The following is a 21,569-nucleotide window of genomic DNA, read 5'->3' as shown; positions in this document are numbered from 1 at the left end:
TTGCCCTTTCCTCACTGTGGTGCAATTTCAGAGTGGCTGAAGTCAGGCACTGAGATGTGTACTGGGTGTAAATGGGGCCAAATTATTTAAAATACGGACATATATCTGTACACACACACACAAACACTTACCAGGAAAGAGATTCAAACTCCTTTCTATGTAGTTATTGCTACTACATTGTTCCACATTTATTACATGCACCACAGAGATTATAGGTAGAACATTGTCCAAACATACCTCTAAGGTGAGTGACACCAGCAGCAGTGCTAAAAGAGAGGTAAGGGAAGTGTAGTAAGTGTGATTGACCACAAAATCAGGTCTCTACAAAGACACACACACACTCTTTCACACAAACCTACACATTTCCACAGTTGCCAGGACCAGAATTAGAACTCCCACCTAACTAGATTTTTACACTATAGTATTACACAGTTATCGCAAGCACCACCGAGCTTATATGTTGGAAGTTGTCCAAAGGTATCTTTGAAGGTGAGTGACATCATTAGCAGTGCTAAAGGTGGGGTAAGGGAAGTGTAGTAAGTGTGAATGACCACAAAATCAGGTCTCTACAAAGACACACATGTTCACAGTTGCCAGGATGATAATTAGAATTCCTATCTAACTAGTTTGCTACACTATAGTATTACATAGTTATCACAAGCACCACAGTGCTTATATGTTGGATAGCTGTCCAAAGGTATCTTTGAAGGTGAGTGACAGCAGCAGTGCTAAATGAGGGGTAAGGGAAGTTTAGTGAGTGTGAATAGCTTCAACCACATTCATCTAGAAACACACACACACACACTCACACACACCTTTACATTTGAGAGGACTGAGATTACAACTGCTACATGTATACTTATTTATACTGTAGTGTTACACAGTTATCACAAGCACCACTGAGACTATAGGGCTGATGGCTAACCAAAGGAATTTCTACAGTGAATGACATAAGCACATCATGTGATATAGGCCAATTGGATGTGTACTGGGTGGGAAAGGCCTCATAATGGAATTCTCTCTGTCGCTGTCTGTCTTTCTTTTCCCCACGTCTCAGTGTGTGTATGTTTGACATATTATATTATGTTGGCCTTAGATATGCGTGAAGTATCAATAGTGTACAATTTGGCATGTGTGCGCAGACAGCTGTGAATAACCGATATCTGTAGTCCATTGTGTTGTGACACATAGGCTTCATTTCTCTAAGTGTAAGAGCATGCCCAGTATAACCTTCTATACTGAGTGTGTGCATCCATTCCAGGGAGGGATGGACTCCAGTTCAGGGTTTTGTGTGCTACAGCTACACATAGCAAACTGTTTCTGCAGGATATCTGTAGATAGGTTGCCAATATGGAGACACAATGGGCGTAACATATGGGGATACTGCAACTATTGCTGTCTGTGCTGCTTGAGTGACATGTTTGGTTGTAACATAGATTTTCTCACATATGTATTGTTTTACACTGTGATGTATCATATCATTAACTACTGACAGTTATTATTCTTTGCTCACAGTTTTTACCAGGGAAATACAAGATGAATGAAGCTGAGACCAATATTCGGAGGCATATAGACTACACATTCTGGCACACACATGCCATTGTGGAGGGGTAGCTACAGACAATAGACTACTGGTTCTGTGTAAATGGTCCAGCACCTTGTTAGTATGCTGGCTGGGGATCCCCTCCTTGTGCTTTTCTCAATTTCACGGAATGGCCATATCCTGCAGGGGCCATACCTCTCAGCTTTACAGATACACCCAGGTTATCCAGAGGCAAGACTCATGCATCTGGTCAGTTTACCTTCACATTGTGGTTTACAAGCACTTGTGTGGCTATTTATTCATGGGTTTGCAGTCGGGGGTAGTATGGGTGGACATGAGAGTTTCAGACTTCATACACCCCATGACATCCATGCTTCTACACCCCCTCAGTTATTCTCTCCTCTTCCTAACATTTTGTAAGCAATATCTCAAAGGTATCCCTATAGTTGGGCACTTATCCCAGTGGTATTTATGGCCTGGTCCACTGTCCTTGCAGTAGGATATGGGGAGGCATGCTACTGGTCTATAGTAAAAGCTCGAAAGGACAAAACCACAAATGCTCATATGAGCAGAAATGGAGAACATCAAACTCCTTATTGTGGGGGGATGCACCCCCACACCCCCCACTAACTACATACTCCAGCTCTGAGATTGCACCACAGTGAGGAAAGGGCAAATATACCACTCTCCACTGTACTGCGATCCCAAAAGACCCCCTTCGATATCCGTCATTTTTGCTCATATGAGCGTTCGCAGTTTTGTCTTTTTGAGATTCTGATATAGACCCCATGCTACTGGCATTTGTCAACATGGCCTTGCATTTGTTTTCTGTTTACTGTGTTAGGTTGTTAGTTAGGAACCCCCTGACATTGCATACATTGGCACTATGGGTAAGGCATAGGCCTTTGCCAGAGGACTGTAGGCCATTTGTGAGCGCTGCAGGCCATCTGTAGCAGGCCAGTGCATTCTGTCAGTCATATGCTCCCAGGCTGCAAGCCAGTGGATTACCCTGGGATGACAGTGGTGAGTGGTTGCGGTGTTCCTGTCAATCCTTCCTGTTCATACTGATCCACTGGTCTTGATGTGGTTGGGTTGCTGCTTACAGCTAGGGAAACACCTGCATTGGACACCTATTCAGGATGCAGCATCATGTATGTACTCCCATACAGAGATGGGTTCATGCTGTACTCATTCCCTACAGCAAGGCTATGACCTGTGATAAACCTGTGGCTGATGGTGGGTGAGCTGGGTGCATGTGTGATATGGAAGCTACTTGCACCTGAAACACAAAACAAATCATGGGACCTGATGGTGTCCCCAGCTGTGTGCTCCACGAACTCAACGAGGAATTAAACCCACAGCTAGGACAGCTGTTTAATCATAGTCTTACCTCTGGATACGTACCCAGGAGTGGCACTGCAACTGTGGTCCCACTTCACAAAGGCGGTGCCTCCACCGACCCTGGAAATTACCGGCCCATTAGCTTGACAAGCCTTATCTGCAAAGCCATGGAGAGGATCATAATGGACCTCATAAATAAAGACATAGGGAATTTGCAGACTTTGGATCCATCCCAGTTTGGCTTTGTCAAGGCAGATCATGCCTTCTAAACTTGGTTGACTTTTTGAAACAGTCACCAAAGCCATTGATGAGGGAAAGGCAGTCCATACAGCCTACCTTGATCTGGCGAAGGCCTTCGATACAATACCCCACTCGGGTATCATTGAAAACTCATCAGCTTAAATGTTAACCCATACATCACAAGATGGGTTGCAAACTGGCTGAGTGACAGAACACACAGGGTCAGAGTTGCTGGCGCCATGTCAGACTCAAAGCCTGTCACAAGTGGTGTACCACAGGGCTCAGTCCTGGGCCCACTCTATTTGGCATCTACTTTTCAGTACAAGCAAACACAGGAGGTTTATGGCTGACAAAGTTTGCAGATGACTGCAAACTGGGCCATAGTAGAAAACACATCTGACACAGATATCCTTCAGAAGGGTCTCACAGAAACGGATAACTGGTGCCAGAGCCATGGCCTAAAGTTAAATGCCAAAAATGCATAGTCATACCCTCGGGAAAAACAAGGTTACCCCTAGCTACCAAATAGGTGGCAATCCACTGAGCACAGAAGAAGTTATCAGGACCTGGGGACCCAGGTTGATAGTAGTCTGTCATTCGACACCCATGTAGCTAAAGTAGTTAGGAAGACCTTCTACATTGCCCACCTTATCATGAAGGGATTCTCATCTAGATCAAGGGAGGTCATAGTCTCCCTATACTCATCACTCATCAGACCAATGATTGAGTACAATGCCCCATTCGGAATGTATCTGTCCCGACACTTGCAGCAGCTGGAGAGGCCACAAAGTTCCTCACCAAAAGGATAAAGGGTCTCAAACATCTGTCCTATGCTGCCCGACTGAAAGAACTCCAGCTCTATTCAGTCGCCACCGCTTGCTCAGAGGTGACCTTTGCCTAACATACAAGGCCATGTCAAACCCAGATTTGATGAATATGCTTCACCTCAAAAAATCTAGATCCGTCAGAGCCACAAGGCGGAGACTTAAACCTTGACACGGCTATTAATAGGATGTGCTGGAGGGATAGATTCATCACCCAAAGACTCCCTATGCTGTGGAATAAAATCCCGGTATATGTGAGGCAGAGCACCTCGCTGGCCTTGTTCAAGAGAAATCTTGACCAATGGATGGGAGATCGCAGATATACCCCAGGGATTACCTCAGTGTCACTGCTCGACAGAGGCACAGCAAAATAATGGGTATAGTTCCCCATACTAAAGAGGTGGCGTAAGCCACAAAACTATGGGCTAGGCTTGTAAATGCCCTCGGGCAGATAGCCTAGTATGAACCTATGAACCTATGAACCTATACCTGGGACATTCCCCTCATGCTGGCTTATGTGTGGACATGGGCAGCCTGTCATCACTTTATAACTGTGCCATTTGTGGTCTGACAGTGACTGGCCAGACTACCAGTATTCCATACTAGAGGAACAACTAAGGTGATGCTAACCTCTATGTATAATTCCAAACTTGTGTACAGTTGACAGTTATATTATATGCAGTCTGTGTAGGTTACTTCCACCTGTGTACTGTTTCTATGTATGGGCTCCCATTCATGGCATGTCTAGCTTTCCAACGGTGACAGATATTGACATCTGGACAGTGAGTATGTACAACTGCTGACATGGGTGTAGCTGAGAAGCAGTGTGGTTGGCAATGCAGTTATTGGAACATGGCCCTGTCATCCACTGTACTGTAACTAGGCCACTGAGACACAACCATCTACACCCACATGCTGACCACTTCCAGGCAATATTAAACACACAACAGACTTACCACATTGACCCCTGCACATTGTACACATGCAACAATGTAGATTGGGACAGCTCTGGCAATCTGTGCTCCAGTGATATTACTCCTCAAACTTACATGTTACTGCATTTCTACGTAAGATTGTGGGGGGGGGGGGGTGGCGCACCTGCAGACTTTAAACATTTGCAATGACTGTACTGATATTTTGGTTACTCTGTTGGCTTCAATTTCATATTGCATAGTGACCTATCATGCAGATAGAAGGCATATGAGTAGAGTACACCTGTTAGATCGTAATGGCATTAATTTCAGTTTCAGACTTCTTACCCTTCAGAAGTAAAATGCAACTGCCAGACTTGTAGTATGTCTGTGTAGGTCTGGTGGGGGGCTGTTCATCATTGCCATTGTTTGGGGGCCTTAGCCTGGCCTTTCTTTATGGTCATCTACACTTGTCCTGCTTGAGGCTGGTGGTGGGTATGTGACCCTCATTGACATCCATGTGTGTGACCTATTACACCCACAGTTATTTGGGCCATCACATGTACTGTGGTGGGAGTTGTCACTTTGTGTAGTTCTGCCTTGTATGTTGACACCAGTATTTGTTATGAATTTCCAGCTGTCCCATATAGCTGTCTGTTGCTGTCCCATTCAGTCACCCACTTTCCTTGCATGCTTGCATTCATACCATACATACAAGTATGAGAACATACTACTCTATTTAGTAATTGATAGTAGGAGTGACCTACCTTGTTGCTGGGCCAGTATTGAGGATGGTGCTGGAGGGCTGACTATGTTGGATGCACATAGTACACTCCCTATACATGGTAAAGCTCAGGTAGTGTTATGTTTGACATCCCTTTTATTGTATGTGCGAGTCAGAGATGTATCTGTCCCAGGGTCCCTACAGTGTCAGTGTGTGTGCTATACATTGCACCTTTGCCAGGGCATAGTTATGCTGGGCACGGATCCTTCTTCCTACAGGGGCAGGCTCAGGATGTTCCTCCTCTGAGTACCTTTGTAGCTGTGCTGGCCTGGGTATGGTGGGGGTTATGTGGCCCTACCCCATGCTGTTCCTGCTGCAGCTGTTTCCATAGGATCATATTGTGTAGCATTGCACATACTATGAACATTTGTGTACATGTAGCTGAAGAGTACTGCAAGGCTCCACCGGATATGTCAAGACAGTGGAACCGTGACTTCAGCATCCCAAACACACACTCTACAATGATCCTGGTTTGTGCGTGTGCCACATTATGGTGTTCTTGTTCAGGTATGTGTGCATTTATGATGGATGTCATCAACGATGGCTGCAGTGCATAGCTAGCACCCCCCACTAGATGGCCATATGGATGCCCCTTGGCAAACACCTGCTACAGCTGTGAACAATGTCAGATGTGGGAGTCATGATAGCTTTCAGGACTGCCAGCACACACATTCATGATAATGCCCTGGGCATCACACATGATCTGGCAGTTGATGGAGTGGAATCCCTTGTGGTTTATGCAGACCCTACCCCACTAGCTGGGTGGTGCTGTGATGTGGATGTGCGTGCAGTCTATAGCATCAACTACCTCAGGGTATTCTGCTATATGGTGGAAGAGAAGTATACTTCTGGTTAATGCCTCACGGTTGGTGGGGAAATATATGTGCTCACTGGCATGTGGTGTCATGCCATCCAGGAACTGGTGGAGTACCCTTGAAGATGATGCCTGTGAGATGCCCATGATATTCCCAGTTGGTCTTTGGATGGTGCCTGTGGCTAGTATTCTTATGCCTACACATACCTTTGTATCCACTGGGATGGGTTCTTCTCTGTTAGTTGTGTGTGTGAGTCGTGGCTGGCACAGCTCAATGATTTGCTATAGAATGTCCCAGTCCACCCTATAGCACTCCACTATCTCCAGCTAATGTAGGCCCCGGTGGGTTACTCTGGGTCTGTACATTCTTCTTCTCCTTCTCACTGTACGTCGGTTGTCAGCATTCTCCTCCTCACCACCTTCCGTCTCTAGAACATACTGATGGAGTAAAGCTGCAGGAGCCTCTAACATTTTTAGTTAGTTTTGCCAGTTAAAAATCCCCCCATCTGTGTATACCAGTGATGTAGTTTGTAGGAAAAACAGTCTGTAGGCTGTTTGCATAGTTTATATTAGTGTGCTGGGCTGCTGCATGTGTATTTGGCCGATTCTGATACATTCCACCTGCCAACTATGCTAGTTCTCTTTGATTGCCTTCCTTCTGCTGTTTCCCCTTCCCACTTCCTCCCTATTTAAGCCCCGAGGCATGCCATGCATACCCAGCGCTGAAATGTAAACAGTGCTGCCATTTCCTCTTTTTTTTTTTTTTTTGTTTAAAATCTGGTGTGCGGCGCGTGCACCCATTTAGGCTATGTACACAGTGCTCAGGCACATCTGACACACCCCCTTCCTTAGCTGTGCTTAGCTAAGGGCAAACACAGGCCACAGAGCTTCAATGAGCTTACAGCAAGCATGGCACACCCCATTATGAAGTCATTCAGCTTTTACACTTGCACTGTTGTCTTGTTGCAACTACACGGTTGGGTACAAGCTGACACTTTGAAGAAATCTGTGATTCAGTATAACTCCCCTCATTTGCATACCCCAGTGTGTAGGTCATTAGTTGCTGCACTATCACGGACCCTTTCCCCTTGACAACCAGTGCTCCCTGGTATTGTTTACATTCTGCACACCATTGATTCTAATGGCAAAATGCAGATTTAACTTAAAATTGAGGTTTCATATTTTTTTTTTTTGGCATGATCCCATTGGCGCGCCACTGTCCTATACTTAAACAGCTGAGATAGGCCAAAAAAAAGTTTAATTTTCAAAATAATCTCCTTTCAATGCCAATGGCTTTATATTTGGCCATTGACATGTCTAATGTACATAATACATGCTTTTTCATGAGCTGTCATGCCTCCGTTTTGTCAGTTATAGAAATGTACTCAGTTATCTTCTGAATATATTTCTGCACTGACACTGTTCTAGCACAGAGACCTGGCAACTTGGTGGTTCACAAAATCACCTCATTTGCATGGTTTTCACCAGCAAATGAGGTGATTTGCATATTTGTTAGTTTTCCATGCTAAAACAGTGTATGACTGCTCGTGCATGTGAAAACGGCACTATCCTGAATGGCTCACCGGCCATTTTCCATGCTGGAGCTCCTATACTGTTCCTGCACAGAAATGTTGGCTTCCTGAATCCCAGGGGTTTGACTCCAGCTTGGTGCTGTGGTTTACAGTGGATTTTTCCCATTTTTGGCTATTTGCACTTGTTTTCTTTGTGATATACCAGTGGATCATTCTTCTTTTTATTGCTTATAAGAAGTTTTCATTTGGTTTGATCCATTGGACATGACTAGCACCATACCAACGGTTTTGTCATCCACGAGTGGGATGCCTATGGTAAGAATTACTCATGTTACAGACTTGTGGAATATATATGAAAATCCATTGTTATCTGTGTTTAGAGAGACTTATGCATCATCTAATTCAAATGAAGATTTACCTGAACAATATAAAACAAAAATAAATATGTTTGAGCATAAAGTCCAGTTGCTTAAGAGGCTGCAATGGCAATGTTTAAGATTTGAGAGTTATATTAAGCATAAAATTGTGCTGCAAGGTATATGTTTGTTAAAAATGCCTATGTAGGGTTCAAAATATCCAGACTTGTTAAAAAGATGACAAGCTTTGAATTTAACTTCTTCACTGTAATATACGCAGATGATGAATGATTTTTTTCAACCTATAGATGCTTCATTAAGAAGCGAAGTTGAACAGTAGTACAATGAGTTAGTGGACAAGAAAGAGCTTTACTTGGCATTCAAATCTACTTTATGAAGCTATTGAAAGGGTGAGATCTTATGAAACTATTGCCATCAAAAAAACAAAGTTACAGCGGGACTATAATGACTATAAAACTGGGCAGGTTTTTGCTCGGCCCAATAAAAAAGGAATCCCGTCTATGTCAGAGCAATTTGTCTGAGAAAGCACAGACATCTAATGAATCACCAGATGCTCAGCTCTAACCCACTCTGGATCCTTATGTTGTTTCAGCTTCTGCTCTATCCAATGAGAAAGGGAATTCTCTTATACATCAGGTTCATCCAGAAGAACAGGTACAGATAGTTGAAAAATTAGCAGTCACGTGTTCCACGACACTTGTAGATTTTAACATCATTTCAGCCCTTGACCTGTTGGATTTTCCAGTGTTAACACAATTACCGCTCCTTTTCACACAATAGCGCAAGAGGAAAATGAGTTACAACTCTGAGTATCGGACATGGAAAAAGCAATACCAATGTCCCAGTCAGGGGAAAGCTTAAGCTCTGCTTCTGAACTTGTCTTTAACCTCTCGAGGTATGAACTTAGTATTTTGAAAAATTGTTTCTTGAAAAAGGGCTAACCTTCATTCCTGCTTGTACAATTGACATTTCTCAAACTATTACTGAAATTAGATATTATGTTAGGTCGTCAAAACTTGAATATATTCTTTGGTGCTGAAAGTGATTATAATAATTTTTTTGCTGATAAGGAAGAGAGCTTTTATGCCTAATCTTCAAGCTGTGACACAAGCATTTCAAAGTGCTGTTGAACATGACATATACTGATTGTATCAGCAACAAAGGAAGCAGCACTTTCATAATTTAAATAATGAAGAATATAAAGCTATTCAGTCTTTAATTAATGATTAAACAGTAATTAAAAATGCTGATAAAGTGGGTGGGGTTGTTATACTTGATAATGATTACTATATTTTAACTATGCAAGAGATGTTGAATACTAAAGGTTATATGAAAATGAATAGATCTGATCGGACAAGTATCGAAAAGGTTGGTAAAGATTTGTATAAGATGTATCGCAAAGGTCATACAGATTATTAGTTTCTTTGATTATCTTACTACTGTTTCACCCATTACACCCCTTATTTATGGAATTCATAAACTTCACAAGTCACAGACAAAACCACCTCTGAGACTAATTGTCTCAGCTAGCGGATGAGTCACTGAGACCATCTCTATATATGTTGACTTAGAGTTGAAGAGATATATACATTCAGCATATACTATTATTAAATACACTTCACATTTTCTTAAAGAATTGTACATGTGGATAGATGACAAGGTCATTAGTAATTATATTTTAGTCACTTTGGATGTTGACTCATTATTCACATGCATTCCTAATGATTTCGGCATTGACAGTATCAAACGTTTTTTACAGGAATATGTGCAAATGGATGAGGCTAAAGCTCTTTTTGTGTAACTTGTAATATATTATATTAGATAATGAGGTAATTCAATAAGTCCTACATGGAGCAATTCCCCGTGTAGGAATAGTGGCGTGGCCTGACCATGGAGTCAGGACGCTGAGCGATCCAGGAAACAAGGCTTGGAGCAAGCCTCCCGACACTGTCCAGACATGGAGGTGACCGCATAATGCAAATCACCTCATTTGCTGGTAAAAAACATGCAAATGAGGTGAATTTGCGATCCAGGAAGTAGACAAGCATCCGTGTAGGAGCCGTGTCTGCAGGAGAAAGGTATGCGGTTAGTAACCATGTACCACAAAGTAAAAATAAAAAATGGACCATGACAACTCAAATAAAAGCATGTATTAGGTGCAGTAGGCATGCCAATGGCCAAACCTGTGGACAATGGCTTTTAAAACCAATCCAATTAATGAGAAATCAGAGTTTTTTTAAACACATATGACACGTTTAGGTGGTGTGCAGCAACGAGCAAACATTATAGATTGTAACATAAAAATTAAAATATGGAAATATGAGATATAAAGCTATATTGAAGTTCCTCATTATACTGGCTAGTAGGCAGAATCATACAATGGCAGGTTATAGTGGTTGTTAAGGACATAGGCTCTGGTGTAGTGTAGTAACTAGGGTATATTCAATTAAGTGTATATAAATGAGCTAAGTTTACTGAATAGCAAAAGGGCCACCATGTCCATAGGTACCTAACCGTGTAGGATCTACAAAGTGGTAGTGCAGGCAGAATAGGCAGCTGACATGAAAAGGGGTTGTGTTTGTGTAAGCACATTGGAGCTCAGTGGCTCCTGTTTGTGCTCAGCTAAGCACAGCTAAGTGGGGGGGGGGGGGTGTCAGAGGCTGCTAAGCTGTGCTTAGCTGATTAAAGAAATGCTGAGCATGCTCATGTACAGGGGAGGGCCCCTTTCTGCTTAGCAATATTTACACTAGCTCCATGGGTTTGCATGGAATGCTGCAGGGCATAAAAGTGGAGGAAATTAAAAAAAATAAAAGGAAATAGCTGACAAAAGGCAATCAACTATAAATAAGCCCTCTGCCACTCACAGTGGCCCAGTCTAACCACTCAATAATGCAGTTGGCAGGTAGAATATATCAGAGACAGCCAATCACACAGTCTGCATCTGCCGCACACCAGTATATAGTATGCAGACACCCTTCAGTCTGATTTTCCCACATACCCTGCATCATTGGAGTACACACTTGGGAATTTTAATTGACAAAATGATAGGGGCTGCTGCTGCTTTGCTACATCTCTATGTGCTACAGACTGAGGGCAGTGATGAGGACGATGCTGACAACTGGCCTAGACTGAGGAGGAGGAGAAGAGTGTTCAGACCCAGGGTAAACTTTCACTGGCTGTATGAGCTGGAGATGGTAGAGTGCTAGAGGGTGGACAGTGACATACTACAGCAAATTACCAACTCTGCCATCCTCACCTCAGACCCAAAGCCAACAGAGAGTAACCCATCCCAGTGGAAACAAAGGTATGTGTAGCCTTAAGAATACTAGCTACAGGTACTTTCCAAAGACCTACTGGGGACATCATGGGGATCCCACAAGCATCTACATCCAGGATATTCCACCAGTTCCTGGTTGTCATGCTGGCACATGCCAGTGAGCACATTTATTTCCCCAACACCCCTGAGGAGATGACCACCAATATGCATCTCTTCTACAGTGTAGCACACTACCCAGATTTTCTGGGTGTGATAGACTGCGCTCATGTGCATATCAAAGCACCACCCGGTGAGGAGGGTAGAGTCTACGTCAACCACAAGGGCTATCAATCCGTCAACTGCCAGGTCATGTGCAACACCCAGGGCATTGTCATCAATGTGTGTGCTGGCAGCCCTGATAGTTATCATGACTCCCACATATGACAAACCTCCCAGCTGTACCAGGTATTTGCCAGAGGGAACATCCTGAATGGTCATCTAGTGGGGGATGCTTGTTATGCACTGGAACCGTGGATGATGACACCTATCAGAAATGCACACAGACCCACTGAAGAATAACATAATGAGGCACATGCACAAACTATAAACATTGTAAAGCGTGTGTTTGGGCCACTCCAATCACGACTCTGCTACCTTGACATATCTTGGGGAGCTCTGCAGTACTCTCCAGCCACATGTGCACTCATATTCATAGTATCTGCTATGATACACAATATGATCCTGTGGAAACATCTGTGGCAGGAAATTCACAGGGGATGGGGACACAGCCCCCTACCATTGCCAAGGTCCTCGCAGGCACAGGGGGACTCAGAGGATGAACCCCCTCAGCCTGTCCCTGTAGCAAACATAGGCATGCCCAGTACACCCTGGCCTTGGCAAAGAGGCAATGCATAGCACATACACACTGACACCCTAGGGGCCCAGGGACTGACACCTCACTCTCACTCACATACACACAGTAAAATGGATGCCAGCCGCATCACAATACCTGTATCTTACCATGTATAGGCCATGTACTGCCTGCCTCCAACAGAGTCAGCCCTGAAGCACTGTCCTCTCAACTGCTGATGGCACAAGGTAAGTCAGTCTTATTAACAATAAATGAATGGGGTAGTAGACTGTGGTAACATATGTATTGTATTGCTGCATGTATGCCTGGAAATGGTGTGGATTACCAGGATAGGAGTAGACAATGGGCAGCTATGTGAGACAACATAAACTCTCATCCAAATACTGTCAGACCCACAATACGCAGTAGGCCCTAAGCCAACAAAATCCGCTGCACTATGTGAGGGACTTACAAACAGTGGGGTCAAAGGACAAATGCATGGACGTCAATGTTGGAGTCCCATACATAGCTCTAAACCTCTTACAGTAAGGAATCTGTACAAAGCCATAAAGAAATCTGGGGCAAAGGCCCAAAAACAGGGAAAAGCCATAAATATTGCACTTACAAACATAGAAAGTTGGTAGAATAACAGCTGTTGCAGTAGCATGAATTTTCTGAAGGTCATGAAGTCTGAAACTGAAATGACTGTCATTACTTTTTAATTTTGGTCTGTAATGAATACACCCTTATTTGCAACACAACCACAATTTTGTGAAACATGGACCCAAGATATGAGCTAAACATCTGTGCAATCTCTGAAGATGTGTACACTTGGGAAGTATAGTCCACTCCTCTCAACACACCTGTGTTCACATAGAACTGCAGTAACATTTATGTCTGTAAGGTGATACAAGCAGGCCACACATTCCCTGGGCTGTCACAATCAACTTGATAATTTGTTCCATTTCTACAATATGCAAGGGTCAATGTGCTATGCATGCTTGTGGTTAATAGTGTTGGCAAGTAGACACCACTTACTGGTGGCTGTTGTGGCAGGATAATCACAAGGCTTTCTTTAGTTATGTTAGGAACCTGGGTGGGAATTCCCAGATATGCTCAAAATTAGTCCAAAATGACAAAAAATACACCGAACCCACAGACATTGCCAACATCCAAGCTGACAGGTTCAGCGCAAACCCCCCCCCCTCCCCACCAAAAGGGCTAATATCTATCCCAGCAGAGTGCTGCCCTCCTGACATCTCAGATGCTCAGGTAATGGGACCAGACGGTGTCCCGGGCTGCGTCCTACATGAACTCCAAGAAGAGCAAAACCCAAACCTAAAACTACTGCTCAATCTCAGCCTTACTACAGGATATGTACCCAAAGAGTGGCGTACAGCAACAGTGGTCCCTCTCCACAAAGGTGGTGCCTCAACGGATCCTGGAAACTATCGCCCCATAAGTCTCACTAGCTTAGTCTGCAAAGCTATGGAAAGGATCATCATGGACCTTATAAATAAAGATATTGGGGACCTACAGACACTGGATCCTACCCAGTTCGGCTTTGTTAAGGGCAGATCCTGCCTCTTAAGCCTGGTCGATTTCTTTGAAACAGTCACCAAAGCCATTGACAAGGGGAAGGTGGTCCACACAGCCTACCTGGACCTCACAAAAGCCTTCGATACAATACCCCACTCGGGCATTATAGATAAGATCACCAGCTTAAATATAAACCCCTATGTCACTAGATGGGTTGCAAACTGGCTCAAGGACAGAGCCCACATGGTTAGAATAGCTGGAGCCATGTGAGACTCCAAACCAGTTACAAGTGGCATCCCACAAGGCTCAGTCCTGGGACCTCTCTTGTTCGGTATATATTTCTCGGAGGTACAGGCCAACATGGAAGGACTGTGGCTGACCAAGTTCGCAGATGACTGCAAACTGGGTGCCATAATAGACTCTCCAGCTGACACAAGCATCCTCCAAAAGGGCTTCATAGAAACAGACAACTGGTGCCAGAGCCATGGCCTCAAGCTAAACGCCAAAAAGTGTATAGTCATCCCCTTTGGCAAAAACAGTGCCCACAAATTACCACATAGGTGGTAATCCATTAAGTACAGAAGAAGTAATTAGGGACCTGGGGACCCAAGTTGATAGCAATCTCTCATTTGACAACCACGTACCAAAGTGGTTAGAAAACATTTTATATAGCCCACCTAATCATGAAGGGATTCACATCTAGATCAGGGAGGTCATCGTGCTTTACTCATCCCTCATCAGGCCCATAATTGAGTACAATGCCCCTTTTGGGATGTACCTTACCAGACACCTGCAGCAACTGGAAAGACCCCAAAAGTACCTCAACAAGAGGATCAAGGGGCTCAAACAGATGCCGTATGCTGTCCGGTTAAAGAAACTCCAGCTCTACTCAGTGGCATACCGCCTGCTCAGAGGCGATCTGTGCCTGATGTATAAAGCCATGTCCAACCCGGAATTAATGGACATGCTGCACCTCAGAAAATCCAAATCCCATCGAGCTACGCGCACGAGGGACTTGAACCTCAGCACTGAAATAAATAGGACATGCTGGAAGGACAGATTCATAACCCAGAGGCTCCCTTCACTCTGGAATAAAATCCCAGTCCAGGTTAGGCAGAGTCCCTCATTGACTCTCTTCAAGAGGAATCTTGATGAGTAGATGGGAGATCATAGGTTTACCCCGGGTATCACTTCTGTGTCACTGTTAGACAGAGGTACATATACTAACCTCGAAAAAGGGCATAGCAAAATTAATTTAAAATGGGTGGCAAAAGCCATACATGCTCTGGCTAGGGTTATAAATGCCCTAGGGAAGATAGCCTAGTATGAACCTATGAACCTATAGTACTGTAGTTGTTAGGGTCCATGGTTCGAGATTGGCCGTGGCAACTATTTTGCATGTCAGCTATGCCAATGGTAGGAGTTGTACACACTGGCCAGAAATCAATATTTCTTACTGCAGGAAAGCTGGACAATGGATGGACAGGGGGCCACATATATGGACTGTACACAGGTCTGAGAAACCTACACTGTGCGTACTACAACAGCAGGTTGTGACAAGTCAGTCGAGTGCCAAGATATAAAGGTTGTCACGTCACTGTGTCAGTACTGACAACAAGTCAATGGGAATCATACATACCCATGGAATGACAGGGTGTCACAGAATGTCCACACATATGCCTCATATATCTGTTCTGCCTGTCATAAAATTGCATTTGCCTGCCAGACTACTGGCAAACCAATAAAGGTTACTGTGAAAGTAGCAATGACAGACAGTAGAGATGCAGATGTTATAACCTTAAGTAAATGCAAGCTAATACAAAACTGTTCTACCAACTATGTAAGTTTGGAAGAGCAATATTAAGAGCCTGCCCCATGTCTGGGCCTGTGTCTGACTGTTATATATGGGCCTGTCCAAATGTCCATCTGTAAGAGTCTGAGAGTTATGGCCAACATGTAGCCTTACAAAAATTGCGCAATACAAACTGTCTTAGGACCACAACAGATGTATGGAACACAATGATGGACAACTTGCTAAACAGGTGCAGTCAGAGGTGTGAGGTCTATAACCCTGTGTGTGATGTTATCACTTCTACCCCAATCACACCATAACTACAAATATGTAACAGCAGCAACTGTGAACAAAGACCGTGACTGCACTACAGAAGGAGAAAGAGACACATATAAGGGGAAGGGGAACCACTGGCCAGCCAGACAAGCATAGTATGTGCACACTAGAACAATTTCTGCTATAACATAGTTCCCTGCAGTGTATGGGGTCAGTAAACAAATGTCTGTCAGTGATCCCTCACATTACTCTATACTGATCTGCCACTCATATACCAGGAAATCAGCCACTCACATACCAGGAAATCACAGTGCTATGTAGAATATACCACACATATTATGGAAACCTCTGCTCAGTCCAATGCACTCTGTACCCACTCCAGGATATGATTCCTTTAATAAGGATAGCACACAACAAGGAGATTCCTCACACAGTATATCACTGAGGTGCTGGACTGTTTACACAGGTTCATCACCCAATCAGCTTTAGCACACAAAATCCTGGACCAGACTACTGCTACCTCTGGAATGGAGTCAAGATCTTACTATTAAAGATCTTACTGGGCATGATCCTACACATAGAGAATTACAGCCCATGTATAAGCCCACACCTGACTATACAAGCCTGTTGCCATGATATGTCTTCACATAAAGACACCTATTTACACCTTAACTTTGTCTCCCCACTCCCATCAGATAGGATTACCCACAGCTATCTGGGGGTGGCACATATGTGCTATATCTGCATCTGTTGAGTGGGACAGGCATAAATATATATATATATATATATATATATATATATATATATATATATATATATAGGTAACATATACAAATATATCAATTATAGACAGGCAGAGACAGGGGGAGGGAGAAACAGACAGAGATGGATAGAGAGAGACAGACAGACAGAGAGAGAGGCAGCGACAGAGAGAGAGAGAGAGAGAGAGAGAGAGAGACACCCTGAAAGGCATAGAGTGATGTCCTCATGCAGACATTTGCACACCAACTGTAACCACCAGCACATGCCGGTACGATGGTGACCTCCATTGTGTAATAGTAGTGAGGTAGGGGTTGTAATCTCCCCTCACCTGCCTTGTGTGTATGTGTTTGTTTGTGTTTCTAGGTTAAAGCATTGTGAGGTCCTTTCCACCCAGTAAACCTCCCACTGCCCTACTTTACAAGACTTGCTGATGTCATTCACCTTAGAAGTACCCTTGGAGACTTTTCAGCCCTATAAGCTCTGTGGCGCATGCAATAAATATTTAGCACTATAGTACATATAACTAGATAGGTAGGGGTTCTAATCTCACACTGGCAATTGTGTGTGTTGGTTATACCATTTTGAGGCCTGTTCCACGCTGGTAACCCCCATTGCATAACTTTACAGGGCCTGTTCATGTCATACACCTTAGATCCACTGTTGGACACCGTCTAGGCATGTAAGCTCTGTGGCACATGCAATAGATAGGCAGCACTATAGTACATACAATTAGGTAGGTAGGGGGTTGAATCTTAATACAGCCAACTGTATTACTGAATATGTGTTTGTGTGTGAAATCTTATCCTTTGTGGCTGATGTATGTGCTGGTTATACCATTTTAAGGCCTGTTGACCCTTTCCCCCATGGCATTACTTTAAAGAGTCAGTTGTTGTCATCTACCTTAGATCCACCATGTCAAACTCTACAGGGCATACCAGTCATCTGTACAAATGCATGCAGAATGTCCAGATGTTTGCAACATACATGAGGTTGATGTCTCCTAACAATGGGGTATTATGACAAATCATTGTCAAATATTTGACAGTTGCCATACTGACAGACATGTCAACTTCAGATGTCATACCCATCTGAAACATCATGCTGATGCAAGATCTGTTACCCTATCACTAGTCTAGGTTTGTAAGACCAATATGTGAGCACAGTCCCTATTTTGCATGGTTTACCCACCATTCATGAAGGTATTCCCAAGAATAATCAGTGTAAAAGATTGTGAACTATGTCACTGACATATAATCTCTGTGGTGCATGCAATATGTATGTAGCACTATGGTACATATAAGTAGATAGGTAGGTGTTCTAATCTGACTATTGCCAACTATGTGAGTGTATGCGTTTCTGTATGCATATCCCCTGTGGCTGTCTTATCTGTATGCATATCCCCTGTAGCTGTCTTGCCTGTGTGCATCCGATGGTTATATAATTTTGTGTGGCTCTTCCACCCTGTTAAGTCCCCATTGCCAATCTAGTCAGGGCCTCTACAGATGTCATCCACCTTAGAAGCACAGTTACACATTTTCTAACACAAAGGCACTCTGGCACATGCAATAGTCATGTCAGTCTGTATTGTACATAACAAGTTAGGTAGGTGTTCTAATCAAAGTGTCAGCTCTGTGTGCATGTGTGTTTCAATGCATATCCCCAGTCAGCTGTGTGTGTGTGTGTGTGTGTGTGTGTGTGTGTGTGTGTGTGTGTGTATGTGTTTGTTTTGGCTCTACTATATTAAGGGCCTGTGAAACCCCATTAGCAATTCTGATAGACCCTGCAATTGTCACCCACCTGAATAGTTGTGGCAGACACTGCAACACTATAGTAGTGGTGTGGTGCTTGTGTTATGTATATAGCAGTATCGTTTGTAAAACTAGGCAGGTAGAGGTTCTACTATTAACAAAGGTAGGTCATAAGTGGGTGTGTGTATATGTATGTGTATATCCCCTTGCAGCAGTCTACCTGTGATATGGCCACCAGCATAGCTCTCAAACCCTCACAGACAGACATCTGGTTAAACCATATGGAACAGTGGGGCAAAGGCCAAACATTGAGCACAAGCTTCACATATTTCTGTGACACACATGGAAATTAGATACCATAACAGGTTGTGCATTTGAATGCACTTTCCAAAGGGTATGTGTTGTGACATGACAATATCCATCATTAATCTATAATGTTAGTCTCTCATGCTTTTCCAACAATTTGCCAGAAAACCACTATGTGATGACAAATGGAAACAAAATATGTGGCAAATATCAGGCCATTCTGCAGACATATGTAATGGTCAGAGGTAAGGCCACCATCTGTACTGCCCTGCAGGATGCAGTCCATGTCTGGCAAGGTGTGGCCTGTGATGACAAGTGAAACAATACAGAGGTCCTGAGAGTGTAGGATAACAAGCATTTCATAAAGTTATCTACTAATTGCTTAGAGCAGTTATTGCACATCAGAAGCACCTTAACATTATGACAAATAGCATAAGCTAAGCTAATGTCACACAAAGCAGGTGTCATTGTAGCACACCAAAGGAAGTCCTATGTGTTGGATTTGCTTTGGGTATGGTATGTCCTGTCAACTGTCACGTTACTACAAGATGTGTCACACAGTCCACATTTGATAAGGTGGCAGCCACAATCTGTGTCACCTATGTGTGTGCAATATATAGACATGTGAAGACTCTGTGACTACCTGCTGCCCCCAATGACCCACATGTATATATACATGAATATTAACTGGCACCACACACATATGTAGGTACTGACTGAGGCTGTGCTAACTGTAAGTATTGTGCAGTTGGTCATTGAGCCACAAACTGCTGTTAACACACTGCAATGGGCCATACAGTGGGTATGGAATGGAATCAAGGTCCTGGACTCATGCTGAATACAGACAACAGTGTCAGCATACCATACAGCAAGGACATGACCCCATTATTCCCCGCATTAGCATCAACCCCATAAACACACAGACTGCGATGACAGACCTGGGTAGTCAGGATGCCAACAATGTTGCATTCAGGCAGCAAGTAGTGGAAGTGGTCAGAAAATGCTTGGATGTGGTTCACCACATAGGTAAAGGGACTGCATCTGGAAAAATGGTAGCCAGTACATCTGAATAGTCCTCAGTCAGTACAACAATATATTAACAGCATGGCTGGTCTGCTATTCACCTATGCAGACATCTGCAGAAACTGTAAATGCTATGTTAACTCCCACAAAGGTTAGCCATGGCCCTCAACACCTGTTCCATGCAGACAGCCTGTAATAAGTACTGCCCCACTGGTTATCAGTCAGGTTGTCCACAGGTATCTGTGGACTGCATAGATGAAAATGTTGTGCTCAGCCCTTCAACAGCTGCCCCATATATGAGAGTATAACTCTGTGCACATTACCAGCACAAGAGGCCTGCATCACATATGAGATAGCAAAAACACATGCTGGAGAGTCAGGTTTGACTCCCAGAGGCTGCCCTGTGTCAGGACTACACTCCCCAGCATATCAAAGACACTACCATGCATACCCTCATCAACTGCATCGAGGTTGAGTGAATGAGAAAAACAACATCTGTCCCTGGGGTTCAACCTGTCTCCAGCAATGCCAGGGGCAGCAGGTGCTGATCGATAATTCTGTTAGGGATAAAGTAAATGTTAGGCTTGTAAGGGACCCAGGGCCAGTACCCAAGTAACCTCCTCTGTATATATGAACCTGTGACCCTACAGAACACCAAGGTGACATGTATGAATGCTAGCTGGCTGTGTTAAGGGCATGCATGCAAGTTTACACTGTCTGCCTCCATTGTCCCTCACACACTGTTGCACATATATGCACCTATGTAAGCATGCAGACATACAGCTGTTCCTTGGTGATGAAAACGTCTCTGTGTTTCCACTTTGCCATACTCGGCTTTGGTAATGGCAGCAGCTCCCCAGGGCATACCCAAACAGACACCTGGAACACAGACAGAATAGGGTCTGTGAGACAGCAGTCAGTCAGCAGTACTAACAGCAATAAAGCATCACAAAGGTACATACACTTCGATGTGTACCCATGACAATTGGCAGCAGACAGCAACGTACGCAGCATACGAGTAGTACACTACACACTGTCATTACCTGTAATATATTCACCTTGTGCATCAGACACATATTAGCATGTACCTGCATTGATGGTATGGATAACAGGGATGTGGCAGAGGTATCATTACATGCACAGAGTGTGGTGTGGGGTTACCAAAGGCCTAGACTGGGCCATACAGTTTACATCATTTGCGTTTGTCTGGAGGGGTGGTGTTCAGCTGGGCCATGGAGAGGAACTATGTGTGTGTCTGGTGGTGACCTGCTTGTGAGAGTGATGTATGAGTGTGTGTATGCACACAGTCAAGCCATGTGCTAGCCCTACATGAGGGTATGTTGGACAGCTGCGTACTGTACATGGCAGGATGTACAGTTCACCATCTCCAGGCATGGACATGGGAACTGGTCCTGCCAGGCGTGTCACTGGAACCACCCTGCCCAAGGCCAGATGTGGTACTACTTCCTGATGGTGACCACTCTCTTCTGGGTCTGTGTCCCTCACAGGACTAGCCAGGACCACGTGCCCATGGCCTGCTACATTGTGGTGTGGACAGCACCCTCCCTTCGGTAGTGCTGGTGATACTGCCGCTATGGGAGTGTGAATGTGCACAGCCATGTGGGATCTCAGCTGATGTTGCTGCTGACCT

Source organism: Protopterus annectens, chromosome 2.part1, assembly GCF_019279795.1.
Source record: "Protopterus annectens isolate FY-2018-M chromosome 2.part1, PAN1.0, whole genome shotgun sequence".
NCBI classification, from domain to species: Eukaryota; Metazoa; Chordata; order Ceratodontiformes; family Protopteridae; genus Protopterus; species Protopterus annectens.
Note: the sequence above shows the minus strand (reverse complement) of the source record.